At 37.1% G+C, this 27256-nt stretch overlaps 1 pseudogene; it reads left to right on the top strand.

Moving 5' to 3' along the window:
- The first annotated feature begins 2618 nt into the window (after positions 1 to 2618).
- LOC115931030 (sodium/hydrogen exchanger 9B1-like) overlaps positions 2619 to 27256 on the top strand; it is a 47230-nt pseudogene continuing 22592 nt past the window's right edge.

Below are 27256 nucleotides of genomic sequence, written 5' to 3'. Positions count from 1 at the left end.
ATTTAATTATCTTCCATCTTCTATTGTTGCTGATAAGAATTGAGAATCTGCTCTATTGTTTATTCAATTATGATTAATCTCTCTTTCTCTGTCTAGATTATTTAAGATTTTATTTTTGCCTTTGGTAGTCTATAGTTTCTCAACATTTTATCTAAGTATCTATTTTTACTTAATCATGGTTAGAACTCATTTGACTTCCTGTGTCCAAATCAATAAAAGCCCTAATCAATTCTGTAAAATTTGAAGCCAGTTTTCTTCTCAAATATTATATCTTCTTCATTCTTTCAATGGATGTTTCTGAAACTACCATTAGTTGTGTTTTAGATCTTTTCCATAATCTAAATCTCTCATTTTCCACCTTGTTTTTTTGTGTGTGTGCTATGCTCTTAAATAACTTCCTCATATCTATTACTTTGCTGTGCTCTCTCTTCAGCTTTGTCTAGATTGCTATTTGGGTACTTAGTGGGTTTTTTTCAGTTGAGTAAATTTTAAAGTTTTTTCTAGATGTTCTATTTAATTATTTTACAATACTTTCAAGTAATTTCTTCTTCTCATGTCTCCAATTTTTAAAAATTGTCTCTAGTCCCTTTGAAAATACATATTTTATAGTGTCTATCTAGTGGTTCTATTAGCTGAGGTTTTTAGACATCTAATCCCATTCTTTATTGTATCTGTTAACTTTTGCTCATGGGATATTTCTTATTTTAAGTTCAGATTCACTTGGCTTTACCTTTGAGACTTTATGCAGTCTGGGATCAGGAGTGTCTATTAGAGATTTTTTGAATTAGCATCTACTAAGTGTTCTAGGGATACTTCAGTGCAGGGACACTTTTATGGTAGGTTTAGAACTTTGGGATCCCTAACCTGTGCACATAATGTAATTCGAGCCCTACGCATAAGTTGGATGAGGCCAGTTTTACATATGAATTCTCAAAAAAGACTTTGCCACCCAGAGACCAGCTAAGACAAACTGCCTTGTCTTCTCAATTTGTCAGTAGGATGACATTTTCTGGTCCGTGTTTTTTATTTTTGTTTTTTGTTTTGTTTTGTTTTCTTGAGATGGAGTTTTGCTCTTGTTACCCAGGCTGGAGTGAAGTGGCACCATCTCAGCTCACTGCAATGTCCGCCTCCTGGGTTCAAGCAATTCTCCCACCTCAGCCTCCCAAGTAGCTGGGATTACAGGCATGCACCAACAGGCCAGGCTAATTGTCTGTATTTTTAATAGAGACGGCGTTTCACCGTGTTGGTCAGGCTCATCTTGAATTCCTGACCTCAGGTGATCCACCCACCTCGGCCTCCCAAAGTCCCAGGATTACAGGCGCGAGCCACCATGCCCAGCCTGGTCCATTATTTTAGTAAGAGTTTAGCCCTCCAAGGCTTCCAGTTTTGCAGGATGACAATAATCAGAGGGGAGGAGGAAAAAAACTTTGTTCCAACTTTCTGCCTGGAGTCAAAATCCTCCTCTTCTACCCTGGCAAATTCTATACAGCCAGAAAGGGGTCATAGCTAAAAAATTCATGTAAGCTGTTTTAAGAATATTAAAAGCATTAGCAATTATGATTCATAGCAAATAAAGGTAGCCATTTAATTAGCAAATGGAAATTTACCATGTTATTGTCTGTCCTTTACAGAAACCTGTGGATTCCTCAGTGAGTAGCACCTAGTTGTCAGAAACAAGATGTCTAGTAACTTATATCTACTCATCTTAATCTACCTCTACCTCCTACACATAATCTAAGATACTTTATATTTATTCCCACAAAATCTAGGTTAATTTCTTCCAGCCATTTCTTCCTATAATACATTTATGCCAAATATCAGTTGAATTATCCTTTCAATAAAAAGATTTAGCAGATTCCTGTTAAAAGATTTGGCACCTTGACACTGTGATCTTCAATAAGGTTGTGAATTCTTATCACAGCCAATCATCCTCTTATTTTCCATCCTGATGAAAAAGCTATTTTAAAATATAAAATGAAGTAAATCTCATCATATTGCCATGATGTTTTTAACTATCATATATTATAAGTTAGCATTTTCAAGAGTTCACATATAGGTTTTTTTTATTTTTTTAATTTTTTTATTGAGACTGAGTCTCACTCTGTCACCCAGGCTGGAGTGCAGTGGCACAATCTTGGCTCACTGCAACCTCCACCTCCTGGGTTAAGCAATTCTCCTGACTCAGCCTCCCATGTAGCTGGGATTACAGGCACGCACCACCATGCGTGGCTAATTTTTGCGTTTTTAGTAGAGACGGGATTTCACTGTGTTGGCCAGGCTGGTCTCAAACTCCTGACCTCATGTGATCCAGCCCACCTCAGCCTCCCAAAGTGCTGGGATTAAGGCGTGAGCCACTGCACCTGGCCCACATATAGTTTTTAAATATTTTTAAAGTGAAAACACTTTGTTTAAAATCTACTTCATAAATTGACAGGTTATTTGGAATATATGTTAAGCAGATATCTCTTTCACCAAACTAGTAAGCAATGTTGATCTATACCATGTATCATTTTATAGAACTGGCTATTAGTATATATGATAAAAGAGAATTGATCCTTTGTTTGTATACATCTATGTGTATGTAGATATATAGCTGTACACTTTTTTGTATTTCAGGAGTTACACTGTTTGTGATATGGTGTATGACCTGGTCAATCTTAGGCTCTGAAGCTCTCCCTGGTGGAAATTTATTTGGATTGTTAATTATTTTTTATAGTGCCATTATTGGGGGAAAAATTTTACAACTCATTAGAATACCTTTAGTGCCTCCACTTCCACCTCTTCTTGGTAAGTATATAATTAGCTCTCTTTTCTTTGTTATTGACTATATGCAAATTTTGAACATTTTCTTGTCGAATTAGTCATAATTCAGAAATATTTCAATGTAGTATGTTTTATATAGTTTCTTCATGTGTGTATTTGCTGTATGTGTGTGTGTGTGTGTATAGCTCTTTTATAGGGGCATTTATTTCTCTCTCTGTCTACATATATACACACACAAGTTTTATCCAAAATTTATTTTTAAAATAAATTTAATATCCTTAGTATATTATTCCTGTTGCTTTATTGTTTAATAGAATCTTTAAAAATTTTAGATTCACAGAGTACATGTGCAGGTTTGGTACATGGATATATTGTATAATGGTGAGATTTGGGCTCTAGTGAACCCATCACCAAACAGTGAATACTATACCCTATAGGAAATTTTTCAACCTTAACCCTCCAACCCTCTCTCCTTTTGGACTCCCCAGTGTCTATTATTTCCATCTTTATGTCCATATGTACCCATTGTTTAGCTACCACATATAAGTGAGAACATGTGGTATTTGAGTTTTCTGTTTCTGAGTTATTTCATTTAGGATAATGGTGTTCAGCTCTATCCGTGTTGCTACAAAGGACATGATGCCATTCTTTTTTATGACTGCATAGTATTCCATGGTGTATATGTAACACATTTTCTTTATTTAGTCATTTAAGTTGATTCCATGTCTTTTTATTGTGAATAGTGCCACAATGAACATATGTGTGTATATGTCTTTATGGAAGAATGATTCACATGTTGAACCATCCTTGTATTTCTGGAGTAAAACCCACTTAACTATATTATCTTTTTGATGTACTATTGAATTCATTTTGCTAGTTGAGAATTTTTGCATCTATGTTCATCAGGGATATTGACCAGTAGTGTGTGTGTGTGTGTGTGTGTGTGTGTGTGTGTGTGTGTGTGTGTATGTCTTTGCCTGATTTGGGTATAATTGTGATACTAGATTCATAGAATGTGTTAGGGAGGGAGTCCCTCCTTGATTTTTTTGGATTAAGTTTCAGTCACCTTTGACCCTGAACTAGTATTCTAGTGGATTGTACAATGACCCTGAACTAGTGGATTGTATAATGAATAAATGAATGAATATAAATTATTGCAAAATAAAATTTTGTTAAGTATATAATAACCATACAAATGCAAGACAATAAACAATGTGATGTGAAAACTCTCAGCCAGCCTACCATATTTGTGTTTGTTTTTGAACTGTATAGTGGGAGGAGGTGCTCCTTACAATTTTCACTTTGTAAACATTTATTCTTTGATTTTAACCATCACTGCTATAACCACCATCAGTCGTGAATTCATCAAAAATTAAGTAAAGAATTATCTTATTTATTTTATAAAACTTTGTAAAATGTATGTAGAGCTCACATTTATTTCATTGTTTAATACTAGAAGTGTTTTGGATCTTTATTGAGAAGTTTGATGATGTTTTGTGACCAGAAATATGCTGTAGGAAATTGACTCTTGTTTATATCATTTAGCCTATGCTAAAATTGGTTTTATTATATACCATTTTACTCAAAGTTGCCATTTCCAATCACCTATCGACGATGTTAAGTGAGAACTTACTGTATTCAAATATATCTAAATATTCAGTACAGTGGGCCAGGCATGGTGGCTCATGCCCATAATCCCAGCACTTTGGGAGGCCAAGGCAGGAGGATCACCTGAGCCCAGGAGTTCAAAACCAGCCTGGGCAACATAGCAGACCTTGTCTTTACAAAATATTAAAAATTTTTTCTGGGTCTCAGCTACTCAGGAGGCTAAGGCAAGAGGATCACTTGAGCTCAGGAGGTTAAGCCTACAGTGAGCCATGTTTGCATCACTGCACTCACCTTGGGCAACAGAATGAGACCCTGTCCCCAAAAATAAATATATATTCAGTACACTGTCAGTAGAGATAATCTCTACATCTTATCTCTGCTGTCCCTTCTGTATCCACAGTTTTCTTACAGCACCTTCTAAGTATTTATTGATTCATTTTCCTCCTCTCCAAACTTTCTCTTTTGCTCTAGCTTAGGCTATTTGTTTCCAACTTTTGCATGGACTGTGACAGAGCCTTCAATTTGGTCTCTGTCTCCAGTTTTATCCCTAACTAATTCACCAAGACCCTCATATAAAAATCGCAAGACTCATTATATTACTTCCTGCCTAAAACCTTCCCATGATGCCTTACTTTGCCAAAGTGGGGGGAGACCTTTCTATGATCTGGTCCACCAAGCTCATTCTCCTCCCTCCTTTCCTTGCCCTGTATGTTCCAGCAACACTAAATTATTTGTTGAACCCCATTTAGGTGTATTGTTTCTTATCGCCATTCCTTTATTCATGCTGCCTTCTCTACTTGCTTGTAACCTGCCCTTTACCAAAATAATGAGAGACATAGTGCATTAGAAAATAAAGTAAACATTTCTGTTTTCTTTCTCAGAAAAATGAACTGTCATGCATGTTTATTTTCTTTCTTTTAAGGGATGTTACTGGCTGGATTTACAATTAGGAATGTTCCATTCATCAGTGAACACGTCCATGTTCCTAACGCATGGTCTTCAATTTTAAGAAGCATTGCCCTTAACATTATTCTAATACAAGCTGGGCTTGGACTCGATCCACAGGTAGATTTACAATTACAAATCGAGTAAGGTTATTTCAAATATTAGAGGATGGTGAGAAAGAAAAAGAAGCAAAAATTTTATTTACCTGTTCCAAGTGGAGTCTGTAAACAAACCTAAGATAAAGAAAAAAAGGCCGGGCATGATGGCTCATGCCTGTAATCTACAAAAATTAGCCGTGCATGGTGGCATTTACCTGGTAATCCCAGCTACTCCGGAGGCTGAGGCAAGAGAATCGCTTGAACCTGAGTGACAGAGGTTGCAGTGAGCTGAGATAGTGCCACTGCAATCCAGCCTGGGGACAGAGCGAGACTCCGTCTCAAAAAACAAAACAAAACAAACAAACGTTTTATAAGAAAAACCTTATACAATTCTTTTTCTTTTTTAGGGAGATTGAGGATTTCAGTAATTTTTTATGACGTTTTCTCTACAGGATTATGTTCCTGATTATCTTTGCATTATTGTAAAATCTAATCTTTTAAAGCATTTCTTAAAATATTACATTCTAGGGATCATAAATCCCATCTATAAGAAGATGACTATTCATGAATATGACAGCCACTCAAATAAATGTGGCAAATGTGGTTTAATAGAAATAGCTCAAGAGCATAAATAATTATAGCCAATGAGATTATATTCTCCAGCAGAAACTATGAACCAAGGAGAAAATTGAAAAGTTCTCCCTTTTAAAATGAATTATGCAGTTTTTAAGTTATTTTCTTTGGCATGTTAGTATTGTATTTATACTTATTAAGTTAATCAAAGAGTTCATATCAAAAAGTTAATGGGAAAACACTACTAGGACACTATTATTATACTATGATTAGGAAAGTTCAGGAAGGTAGCATTAGCTATTTAATCACAGTAAAATTGATATTTTAATAATTAAAATACAATAATATTTTATAAAAGATGAAATTGTTTATAATCCAACCTATGATGACATATAAAATATAATAGAGTTCAAAGTCCAGTGGGACAATCTGTTGAAATGAGATTTTGATTAGTGAAAGCTTCTTATGAGAAAAGACTTTATAGTCCAACATTTGTTAAAATAATTTTCTTGTTGGCCATTGTAAATGCATCAAATGTGACTGTTTTGTGCTTCAGGCTTTGAGACATTTGAAGGTGGTTTGTTTCAGATTGGCTGTAGGTCCATGCCTCATGGAGGCAAGTGCAGCTGCTGTTTTTTCCCACTTCATTATGAAATTTTCCTGGCAATGGGCAATTCTATTAGGGTAATTTCTTTCTCATTTTTTCTTATGAAAATATTCAATTAAGGATGCTTGTTTAAAACTGTTAAAACATTCAGAATATTGTATAGAAAATCTCTATTAAAATTCATTTCACAGTGTTAAAATCCTTGGAAAGCAGTTGATTAAAAGCAGAGAATGTCCCAAATTGCATGAAATTTTTTTAACAAACATTCATAGCCCCTAAATGTTTATCATAAAGAAAATTCACGTGATCAATTTATTCCTTTTCATCTGTATTATAACATATCTGTATGTTTTAGTCTATCTAATGGCCTCTTCCTCATAGCTATGTGTAAATACAGTTGCACATTTCATATATATGTATGTGTGTGTATATATATATTTGAGAAACATTTTATATAGACATAGGTGTATAAATATAAACTCTCCCATTTTAAAGAAAGCAAGCAAACAAAAACTCTTGCCGTATATCCAATGCCCCATCCATCTTTATCTACCATCCATTTATCTTATGTTTGAATTCCTCAAAATAAGTCTATAACTACTATCTCTAGATCCTAACTCCTTTTCATTTCTTAATTCATCAACTTTTGTCTCTGCTTATCCATTCCAATGACACTCATAGCAAAGTTCATCCATTACATAGTTACTACAAAATCCAGTGAATTTTTAAATTAATGTTTATGATTAAATACTCAAATGCACTTTTATTTTAAAAATTAGAACTTTATAAATAAAGGAGGAATGACCTTAAACTATGCCTTCAAATCATAATGCCCATAACTCTACCCAAAGTGACAACTCTTAGGAGTTTTTTTCTTCTCCAATTTTTATTTTGGCTCAAGGGTTACATGAGCAGGCTTGTTATATGGATAAATTGCATGTCACAGGGGTTTGGTATGCAGATTATTTTGTCACCCAGGTTGTAAGTATAATACCCAATAGGTAGTTTTTCTCTTCTCCCCCTCCTTCCACCTTCCACCCTCAAATTCACCTAGTGACGATTGTTCCCTTCTTTCTGTCCATGTGTACTCAGTGTTTAGCTCCCACTTAAAAGTGAGAATATGGGATATTTGGTTTCCTGTTCCTGTGTTAATTCACTTTGCATAATGGCCTCAACTCCATCCACGTTGCTCCAAAGGACATGATCTCGTTCTTTCTTATGGCTGTGTATTATTCTATGGTGTATATGTGCCACATTTTCTTTATCTAGTTCACCATTGATGGGCATTTAGGTTGATCTCATGTCTTTTTTATTTTTTTCATTAGTTTTTAAGGAACAGGTGGTGTTTGTTTACATGGAAAATATTTTTAGAGGTAATTTCTGAGATTTTGGTGCACCCATCACCAGAGCAGCGTACACTGCACCCAAGGTGTAGTCTTTTATCCCTCACCCTCCTCCTACTCTTCCCCCTAAGTCCCCAAAGTCCATTGTATCATTCTTATGCTTTTGCATCCTCATAGCATAACTCCCACTTATAAGTCAGAACATACAATGTCTGGATTTTTCATTCCTGAATTACTCCACTTAGAATAATGGTGTCCGACTCCTTCCAGGCTGCTGTGAATGCCATTATTTCATTCCTTTTTATAGCTGAGTAGTATTCCGTCCATGGTCTGCGTGTGTATATATATACACACATACACATATATACACACATATATATGTGTATATACACATATATATGTGTATATACACATATATACACATATACACATATATGTGTGTATATACACATATATATACACCACATTTTCTCTATGCATTCATTGATTGATGGGCATTTGAGCTAGTTCCATATCTTTCACAATTGCAAATTGTGCTGCAAAAAACGTGTGTGCAAGTGTTTTTTTCATATAATGACTTCTTTTCCTCTGGGTAGATACCCAGTAGTGGGATTGCTAGATCAAATGGTAGATCTACTTTTAATTATTTAAGAAATCTTCATACTCTTTTCCATAGTGGTTGTACTAGTTTACATTCCCCCCAGCAGTGTAAAAGTGTTCCCTTTTTACCACACCCATGGCAACATCAATTTTTTTTTAATTTTTTTATTATGGCTCTTCTTGGAGGAGTGAGATGGTATCGCATTTTGGTTTTGTTTGCATTTCCCTGATAATTAGTGATATTGAGGATTTTTTCATGTTTCTTGGCCATTTATATCTTCTTTTGGGAAGTGTCTATTCATGTCCTTAGCACACTTTTTGATAGGATAATTTGGTTTTTTCTTGCTGATTTGAGTTCCTTATAGATTTTTGATATTAGTACTTTGTTGGATGCATAGTTTGTAAAGATTTTCTCCCACTCTGTAGGTTGTCTTTTTACTCTGCTGATTATTTCCTTTGCTGTGTAGAAGCTTCTTAGTTTAATTAAGTCCCATCTATTTATCTTTGTTTTTGTTGCCTTTGCTTTTGGGTTCTTGGTCATGAAGTCTTTGCCTAAGCAAATGTCTAGAAGGGTATTTCCAATGTTACCTTCTAGAATTTTTATACTTTTAGGTGTTAGATTTAAGTCTTTGATCCATCTTGAGTTGATTTTTGTATAAGGTGAGAGATGAGGATGCAGTTTCATTCTTCTACATATGGCTTGCCAATTATCCCAGCACCATTTGTTGAATATGGTGTCCTTTCCCAACTTTATGTTTTTGTTTCCTTTGTTAAAGATCAGTTGGCTTAAGTATTTGGCTTTATTTCTCTGTTCTCTATTCAGTTCCATTAGTCTACATGCCTATTTTTACACCAGTATTATGCTGCTTTGGTGACTATAGCCTTATAATATAGCTTGAAGTCAAGCAATGTGATGCATCCACATTTGTTCTTTTTTCTTAGTCTTGCTTTCATTATGCAGACTATTTTTGGCTTCCACATGAATTTTAGGATTGCTTTTTCTAGCTCGGGGAAGAATGATGATGTAGATTGCTTTTGGCAGTATGGTCATTTTCACAATATTGATTCTACCTATCCATGAGCATGTGATGTGTTTTTATTTGTTGTGTCATCTATGATTTCTTTCTGCAGTGCTTTGTAGTTTTCACTGTAGAGGTCTTTCACCTCCTTGGTTAGGTATATTCCTAAGTTGGTTTGCTTGGGGTTTTTTTCTTTGGTTTTGTTTGTTTGTTTTGTTTTTTTTTTTGTAGCTGTTTTAAAAGGGGTTGAGATCTTGATTTAATTCTCAGCTCAGTCACCGTCGGTGTATACCAGTGCTACTGATTTGTGTACATTGATGTTGTATCCTGAAATGTTACTGAACTCATTTATCAGATCTAGGAGCTTTTTGGATGAGTCTTTAGGGTTTTCTCATTATATGATCATATCATCAGGAACAGCAACACTTTGACTTCCTCTTTACTGATTTAGATGCCCTTTATTTCTTTGTCTTGTCTGATTGCTCTGGCTAGGACTTCCAGTACTATGTTGAATAGAAGTGGTGAAAGTGGGCATCCTTGTCTTGTTCCAGTTCTCAGGGGAATGCTTTCAACTTTTCCCCATTCAGTATAATGTTGGCTGTGGGTTTTTCTTTCTTTCTCTTTCTGTATTTTTTTTTTTGAGATGGAGTCTTGCTCTGTTGCCCAGGCTAGAGTGCAATGGCCCAATCTCAGCTCACTACAACCTCTGCCTCCCAGGTTCAAGCAATTCTCATGCCTCAGCCTTCCAAAGACCTGGGAGTAGCTCCCCAAACTCGCCAGCATCTATTACTTTTTGACTTTTTAATAACAGGCATTCTGCCTTCTGTGAGGTTGTGTCTCACTGCACTTTTGTTTTGCATTTCTCCAATGATTAGTGATGTTGAATATTTTTTCGTATACTTGTTGACTACGTGTTTGTCTTCTTTTGAGAAGTGTCTTGTCCTGTCCTTTGCGCATTTAATGGGGTTGTTAGATTTTTGCTTGATGATTTTTCTAAGTTCTTTTTGGATTCTGGATATTAGACTTTTGTCGAATGCATGGTTTGCAAATATTTTCTCCCATTCCATAGGTTGTTTGTTGATGATTTCTTTTGCTGTGCAGAAGCCCTTTAGTTTAATTAGGTCCCATTTGTCAATTTTTGTTTTTGTTGCAATTGCTTTTGGCATCTTTGTCATAAAGTGTTTTCCAGAAATGAAATTTCCTAGGATATGTCCAGAATGGCCTGTATCCAGAATGGTATTTCTTAGGCTGTCTTCCAGGGTTTTTATAGTTTTGGGTTTTACACTTAAGTCTTTAATCTACCTTGAGTTGATTTTTGTAAACGGTGAAACGTATGGAGTCCAGTTTCAATTTTCTGCATACGGCTAGCCAGTTATCCCAGCACAATTTCCAAGTAGGGATTCCCTTCCCCATTGCTTGTTTTTGTCAAGTTTGTTGAAGAGTAGATGGCTATAGGTGTGTGGCTTTATTTCTGCGTTCTGTAACCTGTTCCACTGGTCTATGTCTGTTTTTGAGTTCCTTATAGATTCTGGATATTAGTACTTTGCTGGATGCATAGTTTGTAAAGATTTTCTCCCACTGTATAGGTTGTCTTTTTACTGTGCTGATTATTTATTTTGCTGAGCATAACCATGCTGTTTTGCTTACTGTAGCATTGTAGTACAGTTCGAAGTCAGGTAGTATGACGCTTTTGACTTTGTTCTTTTTGCTTAGGATTGCTTTGGCTATTTGTGCTTTTTTTTTTTTTTTTGGCTCCAAATGAATTTTAGAATGCTTTTTTTTAATCCTGTGAAAAATGTCATTGGTGATATGATAGGAATAGCATTGACTCTGTAAATAGCCTTAGACAGTATGGCCATTTTAACAATATTGCTTCTTCCTATCTGTGATCATGGAATGTTTTCCTTTTGTTTCTGTTGTCTCTGATTCTTTGAGCACTCGTTTGTAATTTTCATTTTAGAGACTTTCATCTCCCCGCTTAGCTGTATTCCAAGGTATTTTGTAATATTTTTGTGGCTACTGTGAATGGGATTGCATTCTTGATTTGGCTGTCAGCTTGGATATTGTTGGTGTATAGAAATGCTACAGATTTTTGTACATTGATTTTTGTATCCTGAAACTTTGCTGAAGTCATTTGTCAGATCTGGGAGCTCTCGAGAGGCTACTATGGGGTTTTCTTGGTATAAAAGTGTTTCACCTATGAAGAGGCGTAGTTTGACTTCCATTCTTCCTATTTAGATGTCTGTGTTTCTTTCTCTTGCCTAATTGCACTGGCTAGGACATCCAGCACTATGTTGAATAGGAGTAGTGAGAGTGGGCATCCTTGTCTTGTTCCGGTTCTCAGAGGGAATATTCCAGCTTTTTCCCATTCAGTATGAAGTTGGCTGTGGGTTTGTCATAAATGGCTTCAATTATTTTGAGGTATGCTCCTTCAGTAACTCATTTGTTGAGGGTTTATATCAAGAAGGGATGTTTTTATTTTTAGTTCTATTTTATGATGAATCACATTTATTGGTTTGTATATCTTGAACCAAACTTGCATCCCAGCAATAAAGCTTACTTGATCATAGTGGACTAGCTTTTTGATATGCTGCTGGATTCAGTTGGCTTGTATTTTGTTGAGGATTTTTGCATCTATGATCATCAGTGATAACTGTCCTGAAGTTTTCTTTTTTGTTGTGTCTCTGCCAGGTTTTCATATCTGAATGATGCTGACCTCATAAAATGAATTAGGGAGGGATCCTTCCTCCTCCTTTTTTCAGAATAATTTCAGTAGCATTGGTACCAGCTCTTCTTTACACTTCTGGTAGAACTTGTCTGTGAATCTGTTGGGTCCTGGGCTTGCTTTTTTTTTTTTTTTTGGCTCAAAGACTTTTTATTACTCATTCAGTTTCAGAACTCATTTTTGGTTTGTTTAGGATTTCAATTTCTTCCTAGTTCAATCTTGGGAGATTGGATGTTTCCAGAAATTTACCCATTTCTTGTAGGTGTTCTACTTTGTTTTCATAAACATGTTCATCTTAGTCTCTGAGAGTTTTTTGTATTTCTGTGTGGTTGGTGGTAATGTCCACTTTACCATTTCTGATTGTGTTTTTTGTATCTTCTCTTTTTTTTTCCTTATTGGTCTAGCTAGTGACCTATCAAATTTATTTATTCTTTCGAAGAACCAGCTTTTAGTTTCATTTATCTTTTGTATGGCTTTTCATGACTCAATTTCATTCCGTTCTGCTCTGATTTTGGTTATTTATTTTCTTCTGCTAGCTTTGGGTTGCTTTCCTCTTGTTTTTCTGTTTCCTTTAGGTACGATATTAGGTTGTTAATTTAAGATCCTTCTAACTTTTCAATATGGGCATTTAGCACGATAAACTTTTCCCTTAACACTGCTTTGCCTGTGTCTTAGAGAGCCTAGAATATTGTATCTTTGTTTTAATTAGTTTCAAAAAATATATTGGTTTCTGCCTTAATTTCATTGTTTACCCAAAAGTCATTCAGGCACAGGTTGTTTAATTTCCATGTAATTGTATGGTTTTGAGAGTTCTTCTTAGTGTTGACTTCTATTTTTGCTACACTGAGCGGTCCAAGAGTGTGGTTGGCATGATTTCAGGGGCTTCTTTTAATTTATTGAAAATAATTTTAGACTGATAGTGTGATCAATTTTACAATATATGCCATGTACAGATGAGAGGAAGATATATTCTGTTGTTGTTGGGTGGAGTGTTCTGTAGATGGCTGTTAGGTCCATTTAGCCAAATGTTGACTTCAAGTCCTGAATATCTTTGTGCATTTTCTGTCTCTATGATCTGTCTAGTACCATCAGTGAGATGTTGAAGTCTCCCACTATTATTCTGTGGTTATCTAAGTCTCTCTATAGGTCTCTATGAACTTGTTTTACAAATGTGAATGCTCCAGTTTTGAGCACATTTATCTTTCAGACAGTTAAGTCTTCTTGTTGAATTGAACCCTTTATCGTTACGTAGTGCCCTTCTTTGTCTTTTTGATTGTTGTTGGTTTAAAGTCCATTTTGTCTGAATTAGAATAACAATGCTTACCCTTTTTTGTTTTGCATTTGCTTGGTAGATTTTTTTCCATCCTTTTACTTCAAGCCAATGGGTATTGTTGCATATGAGCTGGGTCTCTTGACAACAGATACAGTTGGGTTTTGCTTCTTTATCCAACTTGCCATTCTGTGAGTTTTAAGCAGGGCATTTATACTGTTTACATTCACAGTTAATATTGGTATTTATAGCTTTGGTCCTGCCATTATGTTGTTATCTGGTTATTATGCAGACTTGATTGTGTAGTTACTTTACAACGTCAATGGTCTATGTACTTAAATGTATTTTTGTGGTGGCCATTAACAGTCTTTCACTTCCACATGTAGCACTCCCTTAAGGACCTCTTGTAAGGCATGTCTGGTGGTAGCAGATTCCATTAGCATTTGTTTGTCTGAAAAGGATCTTACTTCTCCTTCACATATGAAGTTTAGTTTGGCTGGATATTAAGTTCTTGGTTGAATTTTTTTTTTTTTTTTTTTTTTTTTTTGCAACAGAGTCTTGCTCTGTCCCCAGGCTGGAGTGCAGTGGTGCTATCTCGGCTCACTGCAACCTCCACCTCCTGGGTTAAGTGATTCTCTTGCCTCAGCCTCCCGAGTAGCTGGGACTACAGACACGCACCACCATGCCCAGCTAATTTTTGTATTTTTATTAGAGATGAGGTTTCACCATGTTGGCCAGGATGGTCTTGATCTCTTGACCTTGTGTTCTGCCCCCCTCAGCCTCCCAAAGTGCTGGGATTACAGGCATGAGCCACCATACCCGGCCAAGTATTATTATTATTTTTTTAAGAATGCTGAAGGCCGGGTGTGGTGGCTCACACCTGTAATCCCAGCACTTTGAGAGGCCGAGGTGGGCAGATCACGAGGTCAGGAATTTGAGACCACCTTGGCCAATATGGTGAAATCCTGTCTCTACTAAAATTACAAAAAATTGCCAGGTGTTGTGGTGTGCACCTGTAGTCCCAGGTACTTGGGAGGCTGAGGGAGAAGAATTGCTTGAACCCGGGAAGTGGAGGTTGCAGTGAGCCGAGATAGCACCAGTGCACTCCAGCCTGGGCAACAGAGTGAGACTCTGTCTCGAAAAAAAAAAAAAAGAATGATGAATATAGGCCCCCAATTTCTTTTGGATTGTAGAGTATCTTATAGTTCTTATAGTTCCACTGTTAGCCTGATGGGATTCCCTTTGTATGTGACCTGCCCCTTCACTTTAGCTGCCTTTCATATTTTTTTATTTCATGTTGACCTTGGGGAATCTGATGACTCTCTGTCTTGGGGATGGTCATCTTGTATAGTATCTCACAGGATTCTCTGCATTTCCTGGATTTAAATGGTGACTTCTCTAGCAAGATTTGGGAAATTTTTGTGGGCAGTATCCTCAAATATGTTTTCCAGCTTGCTTGTTCTTTCTCCCTTTCTTTGAGTGATGCCTTGAGTCATATGTTTGGTCTCTTTACATAATCTCAGATTTCTCAGAGGTTTTGTTCATTCTTTTTTGTTGTTTATTTTCATGTGACTGAGTTGATTCAAAGAAGTGGTCTTTGAGATCTGGGATTCTTTCCTCAGCTTGGTCCGTTCTACTGTTAGTACTTGTTATTGCATTATGAAATTCTTGAGGTGCATTTTTCAGCTCTATCAGTTTAGTTTGGTTCTTTCTTAAAATGCTTATTTCATCTTTCAGCTTTTATGTCATCTTATTGGATTCCTTAGATTATTTGGATTGGATTTTGACTTTCTTCTGAATCTCAATGATCTTTGTTTCTATCCAGATTCTGAAATCTATGTCTGTCGTTTAGTCCTGGTTAACAACCATTGTTGGAGAGTTAGTATGATTGCTTGAAGACAGGAAGACATTCTGGCTTTTTACATTGCCAGAGTTCTTGCACTGGTTCTTTCACATCTGTGTGGGCTAAGGTTCCTTTAATGTTTTGACTCACTGTCCTTTGGATGGAGTTTTTTCCTTTTTTATATTCTTTAATGCCCTTGAGGGTTTGACTGTGGCACAAGGTAGTTTCAGTTAAATGGCTTCATTTCTGGAAGATTTCAGGGGGCAAAGGCTCAGCTCAGCACTCCTGAACTGCATGCTCTAACTTTGCAAGGCTGGTACCATACCCACAGATTTGTTGTCTGGCCCTTCAATGTTAAGCACTAAGGTGTTCCCAGTCCACTGGCAACAACACTCTGATGGGGTGTGCCAGCCAAAGTGCTTCACTGTAGTGATTGTAGCAAGGTCCCCACTCACACATATGTGCCAGCAGCAGCAGCACACAGCAGTTATGCATGTGTTGGCGGGGTGCAGTGCCGGCAGGAGTGGGATGGGGGTGTTCTGCATACTTGCACGTGCCAGCCGGGGCAATGGTGCTGTGGGGTGCACTCATGTGCCGCTGGAGACAGAGTGGCAGCATCTTCATGAGTTTTATGTTATCATTCTAGAGCTTTAAAAATAATGTTCTGGACTTCTAACAAATGTATTTGTGAACCCAGAGAAAAAAAGAGTATTATTTTGTGCATTTTTATGTAATCATACCCAAGAAAATTTTACTTTACAATTTGTTCTTTTCACTCAACAATAGTCTCGAGGTTTATCCATCTCAAGATGGATACACATGTAGTTTATTCCTTTTAATTGTATAAGATTACATTGTATGTCAACAGCAGATTTTATTTACAATGTTATAACAAAAATAGCATTTTATTTGTCTCATTTTACATAAATATAAGTTTGTCTAGAATAGTTACCTGGGTTACATGCATTTTTAGTTTGATATATACAGCCAAAATCCTTTTGGTATGGCCACTTTAATTTGCCCTAATACCAGTAGCTTATGAGCATACCTGTTGTTCTTGAAAATCCTTGCAAATCCTTGATGTTATTAAATTTTATAATGTTTTCCAGTCTGATAATTGAAAAAATGGCATATTTTTGTTATTTTAATTTGCATTTATGTGATTATTCACAAGCTTGAATATCTTTTATATATGTGTTGTCCTTCAGCTTTTCCTTATCTGTAACTAGCCTGTTCATATCTTTGTCCATTTTTTTGTTGAGTTGGTCTTCTTTATTAATGATATCTGTTATATGCATTTGTAAATTATATGTACTGCAAATATCAGTAGATATTTAATTTTGTTTGTGATGATTTTTTTCACTCTAAGAAGTGTATTTTGTTATTTTCAACAGACAGAATTGCCAATACACAACACCGTTCACTTGACTTTGAAAATGAAAAAGAGAAAAAGGGGGAGAAAGAGCAGAATTGCTTTTGAAGTAGTACTTTATTATAGTACTTTTGAAGTTGCTTTTGAAGTACTACTTTAAAATAATTGAATGTATCAAAATCTCTTTTTATGTCTAATGCCTTTGTATGTATCAAAATCTCTTTTTATGTCTAATGCCTTTGTATGTATCATTCAAAAGTTCCTTTTTACCTCATGATCACAAATATATTATTCTACATCTTTTTGTTGTTGTTGTTCAGAGTCTTGCTGTCACCCAGGCTGTAGTGCAGTGACATGATCTCAGCTCACTGCAACCTCCACCTCCCAGGTTCAAGTGATTCTCCTGCCTCAACCTCCCAAGTAGCTGGGACTACACGCATGCACCACTGCACCCAGCTATTGGTTTTGCCATGTTGGCCAGGCTGGTCTCAGATTCCTGATCTGTCCGCCTCAGCCTCCCAAAGTGCTGGGATTACAGGTGTGAGCTATCACGCCTAGCCCACTACATTTTCTTATTACTACTTTTCCTTTTGAGCTTTTAACATTTATTATGTGTAAGGATCTATCTATATTCCTTTCCACATAAATAGTTATCTCAGCACCATTTGTGAAAGATTTCTTTCTTTCTCCCACTGATTTAAAATACCAATTTATGATGTAACAAATCCCATAGATTTGTTTCCACACTTTGTATTCTCTTTTCTTCCAATTTATTTTGTCTATTTATATGTCACTATTATCCAGTTTTAACTATTTCACCTTTACAAAAACAGTGTCTGGTTTTCTTAAGTTTACTTGATCTTTCATTCTAACATCTTATTCTTCCAAATGAATTTTATAATCAGCTTGTCAAGCTCAGTAAAAGTCCCTGCAAAGATTTTGATTGGTGTATCTCTGATTAATTCATTTGGGGGAGAGATTACCTCTTTATATTATTGAGGCTTTGGCTGGGCATGGTGGCTCACACCTATAATCCCAGCACTTTGGGAGGCCAAGGCAGGCATATCACTTGAGGTCAGGAGTTCAAGACCAGCCTGGCCAAAATGGTGAGAAACACTGTATCTACTAAAAACACAAAAACTAGCCAGGCGTGGTGTTGAGCAATGGTCAAATTGGGGCTTTTTAGTTCACACTTGTGAAATGTCTCTCTAAGTATTCAGGTATTATCTTAATTATTATATTATTATATTCACAATTTTTATAAAAGTATAGACTGTCTTCACAGTTTTGTTCTTAGATACTTTGTGTTTTTAATTGATGTTGTGGATTAAATTCTCTTTGATCACTTATTCCTGGGGAAGCCAGCTGCCATGTCCTGAGGCAGCCCTGTGGAGAAAACCTCATTGGAAAAAACTGAAGCCTGCAATGGCTACATGAGTAAACTTGGAAGCAGATCTTCTCCACCCCACCCTACCTCATGGGAAATCTTAAGTCAAGGCATACAGCTAAGCCATGCCCAGATTCCTGACCCACAGAAGCATAAGACAATAAATATTTGTTGTTTTAAGCTGCTATGTTTGGGGATGACTTGTTAAGCAAAATGAGAAAAATAATACAACAGGTGATTACAATGTGCAGCAGAGTTCAGGAACCACTGAACTAGACCAGTATGTGGTCTTAGTGAAGTCTAGTCTCTTCTTGAGCCCACAGGGAAATCTGTAGCATAAACTGTGCCATAGAGTTGTACAGCCGGAAGCAAATCTCACATCAGTCCGTCATTGGCAGATGCTGTCTGGAGGGAAAGTAGAGGGGTGCACAACCTCTCTAGTATTCCCAGGTAGGTGCTTGTCAGCAGGACAAGGGTTCTAGAAACCTGCAGATATTAGCAGCCAACAAGAAGCACTGGGAGATGTGTTCATTGACCTGGTAAATGGATTCTGGCAGGAGCACCAAAAGCATTTTTACACAGGATATACTTCACACTTTATAAAGCAAATGTAGAAGAGATGAGGTGAAATTCTGGATAAGATATGCCAATAGAAGGTATTCTGAGCAGGAGCCTCCCCATTCCTCATGGGTGTCATCAACCACTCCAGAAATGTTCTCATTTGCCTTTGTAACTTAGGTGGCCACACTTGTTTTTTTGGGCAGACAACTCTGTTCCTTCCTTCCTTCCTTACTTATTTACTCAAGAGGTAGGAAATGTGTGGAAGGTAGATTTGTCTGACCATTCTTACAGTGCTACTCCAAATAATCAACTATTTGGTTTCCCCAGAGGTCTCTCCTGCTCTCAGCGTCTGTCATTTCAGGGCTTGGACCACTTTTAGAAGCACATGTATCTTTTGAGGCAATCTTATTTACACACATTTTGGTTTATGGTTTCCTTTTTTCAATGCTAAATTGTCTGTCTCTTATCTTTCTGGCATATACTTAGTTTCTTGTCCATTGATGATTCACCTTTTGCTTTCTAGTTAGGTTATGAATTTTTCTATGACCTTTACATCTTCACTTCAAAGGATTTAGGAATAGAGGGAGAGGCTGCAACCTGTGCTCAGCCCAACATTTTAAACCACGTCTGTATAAAATTTTAGCCAGCACTAAACAATGCATGAAAAGTTTTATCACCATTAAATTGCATTCACTCAAATTTGAAATTCTTCTAAACAATGTTTGTTATACATTTATTATAAACTACTTGTACTTATAAAACACTACTTGATTAAAAAGATGCTTTTAAATTAATTTTCATTCTTTCTTTCAGTTCTGTTCTAGGTGCTGTCTCTCTTGCTGTTGTTGTCCTTTACACGATGCTGTTGCAAGAAAATGGATATGGTGTTGAGGAAGACATTCCAACCTTACTAATGGCTGCTAGCAGTATGGATGACATTCTGGCTATCACTGGATTCAATACATGCTTGAGCATAGTCTTCTCCTCGGGTAAACAAGAAAATATGACAAGCACCAGATCATTCATGACCTTTTTTGTTAGTTCTTTAAACAGGGTTTCCGGCTTTGCTTCTTCATTTATTAACCAAGACTGTTCAATTTAACATCTTTTTAATCTCCATAGAAAGCTCATTCCAGACCAAGGAAGATATTTCAGTGGCTTAAGATACCACTACTTAACACACATGATCTCACTTTAATAATCATGTGACAATTAATTTGATAAACCATATTATTACTATTTATCTGCTTATGTTGCTTTTGAATTTTATCAGTTCTCATTAGAAAAAATTAAGCAGCAGTATTATTTGTACTACTAATATTTTAATAGGCACTTTTGAAATGTGCCTTTTTGGCCATCCTAATAAACAGATGGTTGCTCTATTATAAGACGACATAAACATACAGAGCTGGGACAGCCATATGCCTTTTTGGTAGTGTTAGGACAAGCTCCTGCACCAGTTCTGATTCCCAAGGTGATATATGGTCTTGAATATCACTACAGAAATTGTGAAACTAAATATTTCCACATTAAGTAATGATTTAATTATCTGCAATGTTTGAGTCTTCTGTATTATTGAAGCACTAAACTATTTTTAAGTTGAAAAGTAATATATATAGTTTTATAGTTTCTCTTAAAATAAGAAAATATAAATAAATAAGAAAAAGAGGAAAAGTTAAAAATAAAATCTACAATAGTCACATCCAGAAGAAAAGAATCATTTCCTTCTGAACCTTTTGATATAAACCCACCCATATTCCCTTCCCTTCCCTTCTTCCCTTCTTCCCTTCCCTTCCCTTCCCCTCTCCTCCCCCTTCCCTTCCCTTACCCCTCTCTCTCTGTCAAATATTCTTATAAAAATCAGTGAATATTGACCAGTATGTTCTTTTATTTTTTTTTTTTTGAGGCGGAGTCTTGCTCTGTCACCCAGGTTGGAGTGCAGTGGCACAATCTCAGCTCACTGCATGCTCTGCCTTCCGGGTTCATGCCGTTCTCCTGCCTCAACCTCCCAAGTAGTTGGGACTACAGGCGCCCGCCACCACGCCCGGCTAATTTTTTGTGTGTTTTCAGTAGATCCAGGGCTTCACCGTGTTAGCCAGGATGGTCTTGATCTCCTGACCTCGTGATCCACCTGCCTTGGCCTCCCAAAGTGCTGGGATTACAGGCGTGAGCCATCCCACCCGGCCTAATATGTTCTTATAACCTGAATTGTTTTACACTTAACTGTATATCACAAACATGTTTCTTTTCAGTAAATGTGTTTGTATATCATTTTAAATAGTTGTTTAGCTTAATGAAAGGGTATTCAATGTGCTGCATCATGATTACTCATCCTGTTCAAAATTAAAGTTAACTCCAATATTTGCTATTAAAATAATGCTTAGTTGTGCTGCTATAAAAATATTTTTTTAAATTAAAAAATTGGCCGGGCATGGTGGCTCACACCTATAATCCCAGCATTTTGGGAGGCCAAGAAGGGTGGATCACTTGAGGTCAGGAGTTCAAGACCAGCCTGGCCAACCAATATGGGGAAACCCCATCTCCACTAAAAATACAGAAAGTTAGCTGGGTGTGGTGGCACAGGCCTGTAATCCCAGCTACTCAGGAGGCTGAGGCACAAGAATCACTTGAACCCAAGGGGCAGAGGTTGCAGTGAGCCAAGATCACACCATGGCACTCCAGCCTGGGTGACAGAGGGAGACTGTCTGAAAAAAAGAAAAAAAAATTCCTCTTCCTTTTGCTGGCTACTATGCCAAACACTGAGAATAAACAGTAGGCAACAACATTAGCTTTTATTGAATACTTGCTTGGCTCTTGTTCTAAGTTCCATATATGTCACCACTCATTTACAGGTAAGGAAACTGAGAAAGATGTTAAGTAATTTACTCAATGACAGAGATCCAATAAGTAGGGGAGCCAAGATGCAAATCTGACAGTCTCACTCCACACCCACACATTTAACTCTTCTCTTCTCCACTGCCTCCCAACACAACAGAGAGACAAGATCAAATGGTGCATGTTCTCAAGGAGCTTGTATATTAAAGAAAAATTACAAATGGGATGAATATTACATTGTGAAGGTTAATATTAAGTAAGTGTCAACTTGATTGGATTGAAGGATCCAAAGTATTGTTCCCGGTTGTGTCTGTGAGGGTGTTGCCAAAGGAGATTAACATTTATTTAGTGGACTGGGAAAGGCAGATCCACCCTCAATGTGGGTGGGCACCATAAAATCAGCTGCCAGCATGGCTCGAGTAAAGCAGGCAGAAGAAGGTTAGGAGAAGCTGACTTGCTGAGCCTTCTGGCCCTCATCTTTCTCCCATGCTGGATGCTTCCTGCACTCAAATATCAGACTCCAGGTTCTTTGGCTTTTGGACTCTTGGACTTACTCCAGTTGTTTTCCAGGGGCTCTTAGGCCTTCATCCAGAGACTCAAAGCTGGCCTGTCGGTTTCCCTACTTTTGAGGTGTTGGGACTCGGACTGAACCAATACTAGATTCCTTGCTCCTCAACTTGCAGACGGCCTGTTGTAGGACTTCACTTTGTGATGGTGTGATTCAATTCTCCTTAATAAACTCCCTTTCATTCATATATATATATATATATATCTCCTATTAGTTCTATCCCTCTAGAGAACCATGACTAATACAGATTTTGATACTGAGGTAATGGAGTATTGCTATAAGATACCTGAGAATGTGGAAGTGACTTTGGAACTGTGTAATGTGCAGAGTTTGGAACAGTTGGGAGGACTCAGAAGAAGACCAGAAGATGTGGGAAAGTTTGGAACTGCCTAGAGACTTGTTGAATGGCTTTGACCAAACTGCTGATAGTGACTTGGACAGTGAAGTCCAGGCTGAGGAGGTCCGAGATTGAGATGAGCAACTTGTTGGGAACTGAAGTAAAGGTCACTCCTGCTATGCTTTAGCAAAGAGACTGGTGGCATTTTGCCCCTGCCCTACAGATTTATGGAACTTTGAAACTGAGAGAGATGACTGAGGACATCTGGTAGAAGAAACGTTTGTTGTTGTTGTTGTTATACTTTAAGTTCTAGGGTACATGTGCACAACGTGCAGGTTTGATACATAGGTACACAAGTGCCATGTTGGTTTGCTGCACCCATCAACTCATCATTTACATTAAGTATTTCTCCTAATGCTCTCCCTCCCCCAGCCCTCCACCCCCCAACAGGCCCCAGTGTGTGATGTTCCCAGCCCTGTGTCTAAGTGACCTCATTGTTCAATTCCCATCTATGAGTGAGAACATGCGGTGTTTGGTTTTCTGTCCTTGTGATAGTTTTGCTGAGAATGATGGTTTCCAGCTTCATCTATCTCCCTGCAAAGGACATGAACTCATCCTTTTTTATGGCTGCATATATTCCATGGTGTATATGTGTCACATGTCTTAATCCAGTCCATCATTAATGGACATTTGGGTTGGTTCCAAGTCTTTGCTATTGTTAATAGTGCCACAATAAACATACATGTGCATGTGTCTTTATAGTAGCATGATTTATAATCCTTTGGATATATACCCAGTAATGGGATTGCTGGGTCAAATGGTAATTCTACTTCTAGATCCTCGAGGAATTGCCACAGTGTCTTTCACAATGGTTGAACTAGTTTACACTCCCACCAACAGTGTAAAAGCATTCCTATTTCTCCATATCCTCTCCAGCATCTGTTGTTTCCTGACTTTTTAATGATTGACATTCTAACTGGGGTGGGATGGTATCTCATTGTGGTTTTGATTTGCATTTCTTTGATGACCAGTGATGATGAGCTTTTTTTCTTGTGTCTGTTAGCTGCATAGATGTCTTCTTTCGAGAAGCATCTATTCATATGTTTGCCCACTTTTTGATGGGGTTGTTTTTTTCTTGTAAATTTGTTTGAATTCTTTCTTTGTCAAATGGGTAGATTGCAATTTATCTCCCATTCTGTATGTTGCCTGGTTCACTCTGATGGCAGTTTCTTTTGCAGTACAGAAGCTCTTTAGTTTAATTAGATCCCATTTGTCAATTTTGGCTTTTGTTGCCATTGCTTTTGGTGTTTTAGTCATGAAGTCCTTGCTCATGCCTATGGCCTGAATGGTATTGCCTAGGTTTTCTTCTAGGGTTTCTATGGTTTTAGGTCTAACATTTAAGTCTTTTATCCATCTTGAATTAATTTTTGTATAAGATGTAAGGAAGGATCCAGTTTCAGCTTTCTACATATGGCTAGCCAGTTTTCCCAGCATCATTTATTAAATAGGCAATCCTTTCCCCATTTCTTGTTTTTGTCAGGTTTGTCAAAGATCAGATGGCTGTAGATGTGTGGTCTTATTTCTGAGGCCTCTGTTCTGTTCCATTGGTCTATATATCTGTTTTGGCACCAGTACCATGCTGTTTTGGTTACTGTAGCCTTGTAGTATAGTTTGAAGTCAGGTAGTGTGATGCCTCCAGCTTTGTTCTTTTTGCTTAGGATTGTCTTGGCAATGCAGGCTCTTTTTTGGTTCCATATGAACTTTAAAGTAGTTTTTTTTTTCCAATTCTGTGAAGAAAGTCATTAGTAGCTTGATGGGGATGGTATTGAATCTATAAATTACTTTGTGCAGTATGGCCTTTTTCATGATATTGATTCTTCCTCCCCATGAGCGTGGAATATTCTTCCATTTGTTTGTGTCCTCTTTTAATTCATTGAGCAGTGGTTTGTAGTTCTCCTTGAAGAGGTCCTTCACAACCCTTGTGAGTTGGCTTCCTAGGTATTTTATTCTCTTTGTAGCAATTGTGAATGGGAGTTCACTCATGATTTGGCTCTCTGTTTCTCTATTAATGGTGTATAGGAATGCTTGTGATTTTTGCACGTTGATTTTGTATCCTGAGACTTTGCTGAAGTTGCTTATCAGCTTAAGGAGATTTTGGGCTGAGATGATAAGGTTTTCTAAATATACAATCATGTCATCTGCAAACAGGGACAATTTGACTTCATCTTTTCCTAACTGAATACCATTTATTTCTTTCTCCTGCCTGATTCCACTTTTCAGAACTTCCAACACCATGTTGAATAGGAGTGGTGAGAGAGGGCATCCTTGTCTTGTGCCGGTTTTCAAAAGGAATGCTTCCAGTTTTCGCTCATTGAGTATGATATTGGCTGTGGGTTTGTCATAAATAGCTCTTATTATTTTGAGATACATCCCATCAATACCTAGTTTATTCAGAGTTTTTAGCATGAAGGAGTGTTGAATTTTGTCAAAGGCCTTTTCTGCATCTATTGAGATAATCATGTGGTTTTTGTCTTTGGTTCTGTTTATGTAATGGATTACATCTATTGATTTGCATATGTTGAACCAGCCTTGCATCCCAGGGATGAAGCCCACTTGATCGTGGTGGATAAGCTTTTTGATGTGCTGCTGGATTCGGTTTGCCAGTATTTTATTGAGGATTTTCGCATCGATGTTCATCAGGGATATTGGTCTAAAATTCTCTTTTTTGGTTGTGTCTCTGCCGGGCTTTGGTACCAGGATGATGCTGGCCTCATAAAATGAGTTAGGGAGGATTCACTATCGTTCTTTTTTTTTTTTTTTTGGACGAAAAAAGAACTGTTTAATTTTTTTGATGTTTTCAATGTTGATATTTTTTCCAAGAATTAGAGAAATATCTCTGGATGGTTATCTAAAATTTATAATTTTTGTACAGATGGTATGTAGGAGAGTGTCATAGTTTTTCTATTATTATACTTTAAGTTCTAGGGTACATATGCACAATGTGCCGGTTTGTTATGTATGTATACATGTGTCATGTTGGTGTGCTGCACCCAATAACTCGTCATTTACATTAGATAGATCTCCTAATGCTATCCCCCCCCCCACTCCATGACTGGCCCCAGTGTGTGATGTTCCCCATCCTGTGTCCAAGTGTTCTCATTGTTCAATTCCCACCTATGAGTAAGAACACGTGGTGTTTAGTTTTCTGTCTTTGCGATAGTTTTCTCAGAATGATGGTTTCTAGCTTCATCCATGTCCTTACAAAGGACATGAACTCATCCTTTTTATGGCTGCATAGTATTCCTTGGTGTATATGTGCCACATTTTCTTAATCCAGTCTATCATTGATGGACATTTAGGTTGGTTCCAAGTCTTTGCTATTGTGAATAGTGCAGCAATAAACATATGTGTGCATGTGTCTTTATAGCAGCATGATTCACAATCCTTTGGGTATATGCCCAGTAATGGGATGGCTGGTTGAAATGGTATTTCTTGTTCTAGATCCTTGAGGAATTGCCACACTGTCTTCTACAATGATTGAACTGGTTTACACTCCCACCAACAGTGTAAAAGCGTTCCTATTTCTCCATATCCTCTCCAGCACCTGTTGTTTCCTGACTTTTTAATGATCGCCATTCTAATTGGTGTGAGATGGTATCTCACTGTGGTTTTGATTTGCATTTCTGTGATGGCCAGTGATGATGAACATTTTTTCATGTGTCTGTTGGCTGCATAGATGTCTTCTTTTGAGAAGTGTCTGTTCATATCCTTTGCCCAATTTTTGATGGGGTAGTTTGATTTTTTCATATAAATTTGTTTAAGTTCTTTGTAGATTCTGGATATTAGCCCTTTGTCAGATGGGTAGATTGTAAAAATTTTCTCCCATTCTGTAGGTTGCCTGTTCACTCTGATGGTAGTTTCTTTTGCTGTGCAGAAGCTCTTGAATTTAATTAGATCTCATTTGTCAATTTTGGCTTTTGTTGCCATTGCTATTGGTGTTTTAGTCATGAATTCCTTGCCCATGCCTATGTCCTGAATGGTATTGCCTAGGTATTCTTCTAGGGTTTTTATGGTTTTAGGTCTAACATTTAAGTCTTTAATCCATCTTGAATTAATTTTTATATAAGGTGTAAGGAAGGGATCCAGTTTCAGCTTTCTACATATGGCTAGCCAGTTTTCCCAGCATCATTTATTAAATAGGCAATCCTTTCCCAATTTCTTGTTTATGTCAGGTTTGTCAAAGATCAGATGGTTGTAGATGTGTGGTATTTCCGAGGGCTCTATTCTGTTCCATTGGTCTGTATCTCTGTTTTGGCACCAGTACCATGCTGTTTTGGTTACTGTAGCCTTGTAGTGTAGTTTGAAGTCAGGTAATGTGATGCCTCCAGCTTTGTTCTTTTTGCTTAGGATTGACTTGGCAATGCAGGTTCTTTTTTGATTCCATATGAACTTTAAAGTTGTTTTTTTCCAATTCTGTGAAGAAAGTTATTGGTAGCTTGATGGCGACGGCATTGAATCTATAAATTACCTTTGGCTGTATAGCCATTTTCACGATATTGATTCTTCCTATCCATGAGCATGGAATGTTCTTCCATTTGTTTGTGTCCTCTTATTTTGTTGAGCAGTGGTTTGTAGTTCTCCTTGAAGAGGCCCTTCACGTCCCCTGTAAGTTGGATTCCTAGGTATTTTATTCTCTTTGAAGCAATTGTGGATGGGAGTTCACTCATGATTTGGCTCTCTGTTTGTCTGTTATTGGTGTATAAGAATGCTTGTGATTTTGCACATTGATTTTGTATCCATTT

The sequence above is a fragment of the Gorilla gorilla genome, chromosome 18 (assembly GCF_029281585.2).
Source record: "Gorilla gorilla gorilla isolate KB3781 chromosome 18, NHGRI_mGorGor1-v2.1_pri, whole genome shotgun sequence".
Classification (NCBI taxonomy): Eukaryota; Metazoa; Chordata; class Mammalia; order Primates; family Hominidae; genus Gorilla; species Gorilla gorilla.
Note: the sequence above shows the minus strand (reverse complement) of the source record. Positions and strands in the feature narration are given on the sequence as shown.